The sequence below is a fragment of the Salvia miltiorrhiza genome, chromosome 8 (assembly GCF_028751815.1).
Source record: "Salvia miltiorrhiza cultivar Shanhuang (shh) chromosome 8, IMPLAD_Smil_shh, whole genome shotgun sequence".
NCBI lineage: Eukaryota > Viridiplantae > Streptophyta > Magnoliopsida > Lamiales > Lamiaceae > Salvia > Salvia miltiorrhiza.
In genome coordinates, this window is record NC_080394.1 from 39,602,848 (window position 1) to 39,611,361 (window position 8,514).

Here is an 8,514-nt window from a genome sequence, read left to right on the forward strand (position 1 = left end):
ATTCACTGATCACAAAAGCCTGAAGTACTTGTTTAGCCCTATTTTGTGATGAATCTCTGGGTGTTTACGTGTTATATTGACTTTTATTTTGGTCTCTTTCACTTAAGAGTTGAATGATTTGAGCTTTTGTGCTAATTTTGTTGTCTCAGGATTTTGTGCTCACATTGATTGATATGTGAACAAAATTAAAGTCAGAATTTAGTTGAATGGTCTGAAGAAGAATCAAACTTCGTCTCGATACGAGTTCGTAGGCGAAAACGGATCTAAAATCCGACTTGAAACGAGGGAGAACGGACCAAAACAAAAATGCTGCGCATTGCAGTCTGCGAAAGGCATACACGGCGGCGCCGTGGCACGGCGCGCGCCGTGCACGGCGGCCGCCGTCCCACGGCGCCGCCGCCTCTGTTCAGATCCGAAAGTATGATTTTTCGATTAAAAACCCCTTTCTAGGGTTTTACTTTATCATCCTCGTCTCCAGCAGCCTCCAGAGGCGATTTTCACCTCTTTCTTAAGGTTTTTAGAGTTCCACAACACTTACTTTCAATCTTGGATTCATTGGATTGCTTTGGATGTCAATTAACACTTCATCGGATTGGTTTTCCTTGGATTGCTATGTTTTGTAAGAACTCCCTTTGATTCTCTTTGTTTATGAATCCCTTGGTTATTTAAGTCTTTGTTTCTTGTCTTTAATGAATATGATGATTGAAGATTATTGTTGTTGATTTTATATTCTCTTGGTTTTATGAATCTTTTGGTTAATTGAGTTTTGTGTTTTATGTATTTGATGAATGTGAAGATTGAAGTTCATTGTTGTTGATTCTAGATTCTCTTGGTTTTCTAAATCCTTTGGTTTATTTGAATCTTTATTTGTGTTTTGATTAATATGATGATTGGAGATAATTGTTGTTGAGTTTAGATAATCTACGTGATTCGTAGTTTGTTGCTATTGTTTACCCTTTTCCTTCCTTGTTGATGAATATTTAGAGATTTCTTTTATGGAGATTAAGATTTTCTTGCATTCGAATCTTATGCTTGATTGAGTTTCTTGCCTAGGTAGTTATTAATCTTTGATGTTTACAAGTTTATGATCGTTTGGTTTAGTGTTGGAATTGGAAACTCTAGTTGATTTCGTTAATGTTCAAATGCCATGTTCTAGTTAGTTCGTCGTTGAGTTGCTTGCGAAATTCTCTTTGATTGTGTGTGTTTGCTTAACATTCATTTGATTACATGTTAATATGTTATTTCGCCTAGATAATCGTTGTTTATGGTGTTGAATTGATGATTGCTTTCTAGATTGCTAGTTTAGAACCCTAGCTTTGTTTGCCTTCTTGCATTCTTATTGGCTTGCTATCTTTTGCCTAGTTAACTTTATATGCTTTATTTTAATTACGCATTAGTTAATCGGAGAGAAAGTGTCAGACCCAAACTTCTGATTAGAGTGTTTAGGTTTATTTCATGTTTTCTGTGCGTAGCATGATCAAAGCCCTGTTTAGCCTTCCTTGAGAGACGACTTGGGTTAGCTTATTACACTAGGACGACCTCGTACGATTGCGAGTCAATCCATTAGGTGTTTTGGGTTGAGTCAAATCAGCAAGAACAGCCGATCGGAAAGTTCCCGAACCAGGACAAACAGCCGCATCAAGCTCATGCCGTTGAGGTAGTCAAGGACAAGGCCCCAATAACCATGGGGAGATGGAGAAGCAAAACTGTGCAGGCAATCAAGGCTACCCAATGCCCCAGTGAGCCACTGCCACCCGTCACTGTTGCACTAGACCAACCACCACCCAAGCAAGGAGATCCAGGTAGCTTTATTTTTGATATTAGCTTAGGTGGGGTTGAAAAGGTGTTTGGAATGCTTGATTTGGGCGCGGCAGTCAATTTGATGCCGTTTGATATTTTTGAGAAATTGGGTAATAAAAGGCTGAAATGCACGAATATGAAGATAGAGCTAGCTGACGGCTCTATTAGTAGCCCACGGGGCCTTGTTGAGGATGTTGAGGTGGTTGTTAGGGGGATTAGTGTCTTGGTTGATTTTGTTGTCCTTGATGAGGGAAAAGGGATTAGAGGCGAGAATGGGCATCTCGTGCTACTTGGCCGACCCTTTTTGGCTACCACCCATACTCGCATTGATGTGGGTACGGGAACTGTAAGTATGGTAGGGGCAGGTAGAGCGGTAACATTCTCTGTTTTTTATCAAAAACCTACTACCCCCACTCCCTTAATTCAAATCTGCTCTTATGTTGAAACATTTGATGCTTTGGATGAGGATTGTATTGTGCAGGACTTCCTTAATAAGCTACAGGAAGAGGACGAGATCGTGGAAGAATTTCTTGCTAACTTGCAAGATGAAAGTGAGATTGAGAGAGAATTCCTGGATAAGCTACAAGAGGAAGATGATAAAGAGCAAGGCCTTCTGTGTGCCTTGCTACTGGAAGAGAAGCTGGATGAGGTTGGGTCACTAAATTTCGTTGGATGTGTGGATAGAGGGCCATCCCAGGATATGAGCATGGAGCACTCATTTGGAGGACCCGCAGCTGCAATTCAAGAAGATGAGTTTACAAGGGCGTTAAGGCAGCTGGAGCTTCAATCGGATTTTGGTTAAGGGACCTTCTTAGTCGGGCTGGCGACTTAAAAACTAGCGCTGCATGGGAGGCAACCCATGTTTTCTTGCTTTTTCTGGTTTCATTTTTCTGTCGTTTTGTCTGTGTTGTGTTTTGTTGCATCTGTTGTTTGGTGCAGGTTGTTGCGTTGGAGACTGCTTGTTCTTTGGATGAGAGAGAGGCAGACATTGTGGGACACTTCAGACTCACCACTGGATCGATATTCAGGGATGTTTTTCTCTTTCACCCCTATTTTTGCGAGCACTGAGGACAGTGCTAGATTTTAAGTGTGGGGGGGTGTTTGTTGATCCTTTGGGTGCCTTTTTGTTGTGTTCTTGGGCTTTCTTGTGTGGGGCAAATGGTCTCCTTTATCTTGATTGTTGTTTGGCTTCAAGTAATAATGCACACTTTGATGATTTGTTCACAAGTAAATTTCATGCTTTGTGTTGGCTTGGTTGCTATCTTTGTCTCTCAGGCTATGCATATTCCTCTCTTGATGTAAGTTGTTTAATGTTTTGGATGCAACACCCTTATGAGCTATTCTTGACGTGATTTATCCGGTAGATGCTAGAGGGAGTGTTTTCATTGTGATAGCCTACGATCTTATCCCTTGAGTTTGAATGTTGGTTTGTTGTGAAGTTTTCTATAGCTTTGGGTCTCTGCTCCTCTGACAGTAGTGTTATGAGCATGGAAAACCACGTGAGAACATTTTGGATTACCTCCAAAAGTGTTGATCTCACGAAAGTTGGCCCATCTATTGAGAATGGAATAACATCACCTTTAAAAGAAAGATGTATAAAATTTGATTTGGTTTGATTGTTTATCATCTTCAAGGAAAATGGGATTTGATTATAAAGGCAATCACATTAGGGAATTCACCTCTAGCGGAGAATTGGGTCTGATCGGATTGAATTGTATCATGTGGTTGTTGCTTCTTAAAATCTTAACAATGAACATCTCGTGAGGAATGTGAAAGGCTAAGAGACTTAGATTGGTTGGAGATGTGAATGGTGAGGAAGTTTTCTTGTGAACTATCTTTTGGTGTCGTGACTTTGCTTGAGGACAAGCAAAGGATCAAGTGTGGGGGGGGTTGTTTAGCCCTATTTTGTGATGAATCTCTGGGTGTTTACGTGTTATATTGACTTTTATTTTGGTCTCTTTCACTTAAGAGTTGAATGATTTGAGCTTTTATGCTAATTTTGTTGTCTCAGGATTTTGTGCTCACATTGATTGATATGTGAACAAAATTAAAGTCAGAATTTAGTTGAATGGTCTGAAGAAGAATCAAAGTTCGTCTCGATACGAGTTCGTAGGCGAAAACGGATCTAAAATCCGACTTGAAACGAGGGAGAACGGACCAAAACAAAAACGCTGCGCATTGCAGTCTGCGAAAGGCATACACGGCGGCGCCGTGGCACGGCGCGCGCCGTGCACGGCGGCCGCCGTCCCACGGCGCCGCCGCCTCTGTTCAGATCCGAAAGTATGATTTTTCGATTAAAAACCCCTTTCTAGGGTTTTAATTTATCATCCTCGTCTCCAGCAGCCTCCAGAGGCGATTTTCACCTCTTTCTTAAGGTTTTTAGAGTTCCACAACACTTACTTTCAATCTTGGATTCATTGGATTGCTTTGGATGTCAATTAACACTTCATCGGATTGGTTTTCCTTGGATTGCTATGTTTTGTAAGAACTCCCTTTGATTCTCTTTGTTTATGAATCCCTTGGTTATTTAAGTCTTTGTTTCTTGTCTTTAATGAATATGATGATTGAAGATTATTGTTGTTGATTTTATATTCTCTTGGTTTTATGAATCTTTTGGTTAATTGAGTTTTGTGTTTTATGTATTTGATGAATGTGAAGATTGAAGTTCATTGTTGTTGATTCTAGATTCTCTTGGTTTTCTAAATCCTTTGGTTTATTTGAATCTTTATTTGTGTTTTGATTAATATGATGATTGGAGATAATTGTTGTTGAGTTTAGATAATCTACGTGATTCGTAGTTTGTTGCTATTGTTTACCCTTTTCCTTCCTTGTTGATGAATATTTAGAGATTTCTTTTATGGAGATTAAGATTTTCTTGCATTCGAATCTTATGCTTGATTGAGTTTCTTGCCTAGGTAGTTATTAATCTTTGATGTTTACAAGTTTATGATCGTTTGGTTTAGTGTTGGAATTGGAAACTCTAGTTGATTTCGTTAATGTTCAAATGCCATGTTCTAGTTAGTTCGTCATTGAGTTGCTTGCGAAATTCTCTTTGATTGTGTGTGTTTGCTTAACATTCATTTGATTAAATGTTAATATGTTATTTCGCCTAGATAATCGTTGTTTATGGTGTTGAATTGATGATTGCTTTCTAGATTGCTAGTTTAGAACCCTAGCTTTGTTTGCCTTCTTGCATTCTTATTGGCTTGCTATCTTTTGCCTAGTTAACTTTATATGCTTTATTTTAATTACGCATTAGTTAATCGGAGAGAAAGTGTCAGACCCAAACTTCTGATTAGAGTGTTTAGGTTTATTTCATGTTTTCTGTGCGTAGCATGATCAAAGCCCTGTTTAGCCTTCCTTGAGAGACGACTTGGGTTAGCTTATTACACTAGGACGACCTCGTACGATTGCGAGTCAATCCATTAGGTGTTTTGGGTTGAGTCAGTACTTTTTCGAGCAAAAGGACCTCAACATGAGACAAAGAAGGTGGCTCGAACTAGTGAAAGATTATGACTGCGGTATTAACTACCACCCGGGTAAGGCCAATGTAGTAGCTGATGCATTGAGCCGTAAGACTCAATCTAGGTTGGGATATCTCGTCACCCAAAAGAATGAGCTCGTCAAGGAGTTTGGAAAAATGAGTATAGAAGCGTTGTTGCAACGATACCCGACTTGAGAAAAATGATAATAGAAGCACAAAGGAAGGACGAGAAATTGGAAAAGCTTCGAGAAGCAATAAGGAAAGGAGACCTCAAGAACTATAGGGAAGCATCGGATAATGCTATCTTTTTTGAGGAAAGAATATGTATTCCCCACGACGAGGAGCTTAAAGATAGAATCATGAGTGAAGCTCACGATACCCCTTATACTGCCCACCCAGGCAGCACTAAGATGTACCAAGATTTGAAGAAGTGTTTTTGATGGGAAGGCATGAAACGAGACATAGCATCATTTGTAGAGAGATGCATAACATGCCAGCAAGTAAAGGCTTTACACCAAAGGCCATATGGAAAGTTGCAACCTTTGGAAATTCCGGAATGGAAGTGGGAACACATTGCAATGGATTTTGTGACTAGTCTGCCCAGAACAAAGAAAGGAAACACTGCAATTTGGGTAATAGTGGATCGACTCACGAAGTGTGCCCATTTTATACCGATACCGATCACATACGGAGCAGATAAGCTAGCCCAGCTGTATGTCAGGGAGATTGTACGCTTACACGGTGTACCCGTGTCAATCACATCAGATCGAGACTCGAAGTTCACATCTAGATTTTGGATGAGCTTACAGAAGGAGTTAGGCACGAGACTGAATTTTAGACCCTCGAAGATATGTTGAGGACAATGGTGTTAGACAGGGGTGGAAGTTGGGAAGCAGTGCTACCGTTGATTGAATTTTCCTATAATAACAATTACCAGGCGACCATCGATATGGCACCATATGAGGCATTGTATGGAAGAAAATGTAGATCACCGCTTTATTGGGATGAAGTGGGTGAAAGCAAGATTTTAGGACCGGATGCGGTCAATGAGATGATTGAGATAGTTCGCCAGATCCGAGGCCGAATAAAGGAGGCGCAAGATAGACAGAAATCTTACGCTGATGCACGCCGAACCGAGTTACAATTTGAATTAGGAGACAAGGTCTTCCTGAAAGTATCTCCCTCCAAGGGGATAACTAGATTTGGTGTCAAAGGAAAGCTTAGGCCCCGGTTTGTAGGACCATATGAAATCCTAGAGAGGATAGGTCCAGTAGCTTACAGGTTGGCGTTACCGCCAAGCTTTGGAAACGTTCATAATGTTTTCCACGTGTCACAACTCAGAAAATACGTTTTCGATCCGAAGCATGTGATCCACCATGAAGAGATGATTCTTAGCCCAGATTTGAGCTATGAAGAAAGACCCGAAGCCATTCTGGATCGAAAAGTGCAACAACTCATAAATAAGGCAATCACATCAGTGAAAGTCTTATGGAGACACCACGGACAAGAAGAAGCTACGTGGGAACTTGAAGACAAGATGAAAGGGAAATACCCCGAATTGTTTAGCTGAGTTTATCAAATTTCGGGACGAAATTTTGTTAAGAGGGGTAGTTTGTAGTGACCCGCTCTTTTTATTGTATTTTAAATACAGTATCGCGATAATAAAATCGCATCTTTTAGTGAACGGAATCCAGATGACAGTTTATTAGAATTCAGTTTATGATCCTGATTTAATTATCAGACGGAGTTATTATTTTTTTAGCTTTATGCTTTTGTATCGCGTGAGTAAATCGCGATGAGAATTATCGAGCCATTCAGTATTATTATTTCCAAGTTATAACTGACTTAGCGAAGTCATGTTATTTACTATTTGAAAATCAGATGTTGTTATATTAGTGCCACTAGAAGTCTTGGAATTATTTCCAACTTTGCAGATTAAATCCACGGATTTAATTTAAGTTATTTTACAGTTTATCGATATTAGCAGACAAGGAAGCAGATATTAAACGAATACAGAAACGTGATATTTAGGAACTCGAACCAGTATTTATTTACAGTTCACGGACTACGGTTTAGTTCACAGATTGGGGAAATTCATAGTATTTTACAAGTTGGGACTTACATGGCCCACTTATCAAGTTTGGAACACAAAAGTCAAAGAGAGAGAAATGTAAAAGTGGAGTGCAGGAGCAATAACCGACCACCCTCTGCACTTCCATCTCATCCACCTTCAGCAAAAGCTTCCAGCCACCTTCCATGGCTACCCGGTTCCCTCCAGCCTCTACCGCCAGCCACCCTATGCCTGTTCATCCTGCTAGCATACTCAAGTATGCAGCAATATATTCTTCTATTAATACTCACCCAGCCAGCAAGTGCTATTTTTCACTCTCAGTTCACTCCAGCGGAAACTTGAAGAACAGCCCCCATGTTTCTGCCAAAGCTCAAGGTAAGGCTTGGCTTCAGTAATTCCATCTCTTTTCATCAAAGTTCACCTGAATTAACAGCAGGACCGACGTTCATTTCAGTAACTTCCTCAGTTAAAACCAGTCGGCTATAACAAACAATCCATCAATCAAAACAAACAACTGCAAGGTAAGCTTTGTTCTTAACCTTGCTATTTCCAGTTCAAAGTCTCATTCATTCATTAAACCATTGCTCCCTCAATTCATTTCAGTTGTTACACGTTACATTCAACCTCAATAACAATCTATCAGTTCGAACGCATTCAAGGTATTTTACTATCTCAAGCATTCAATTCAGTTCGCATCAAATTTTTTTAGCATAATCACAGTTCATCTACCTCACATAGCCATGAGATGCTTTACAACAGGAAGATTTATAGTTCACTCACTGTACTCTAGAGTAGTAATCACGAGAACCCACACCCTCAAAAAAACCAGAACGTTGAATGGAATTGAGAAAGTTAGACTTAGCTTTAGGGAGAGGGGCCGACTGCCCAAGCATCTGCCGGAACGGAGGGAGAAGGCGGCGAACTCTCGTCGTCTTGCCCGCATCAGAATAGCCGCGACACCGGAGTTGAGAAACAGGAACCGATCGGTTCTTGAGGTGGAAAATCAGTTTGAACTTCAGTGGGTGGGCTAGGGCTTTCGATTCCCTTTCACGATAGGGACGAAGAGAGAGAGAGAGGTGAACAGCGCCGCTCCCAGGCGGCGATCGCTCGCCGGATTCCAGACGGGCGTGACAGCAGCGGCGATGATTTCCAGAGTTAG

General features: G+C 40.6%; 1 long non-coding RNA gene across 1 annotated transcript; it reads left to right on the forward strand.

Annotated features, from left to right (window-relative positions):
- Window positions 1–7,673: 7,673 nt before the first annotated feature.
- LOC130996729 (uncharacterized) lies at window positions 7,674–8,011 on the forward strand. The gene is made up of 3 exons (XR_009092765.1): window positions 7,674–7,730; window positions 7,810–7,876; window positions 7,959–8,011. It is a non-coding gene; the product is annotated as an uncharacterized LOC130996729 (long non-coding RNA).
- The last annotated feature ends 503 nt before the right edge of the window (window positions 8,012–8,514 follow it).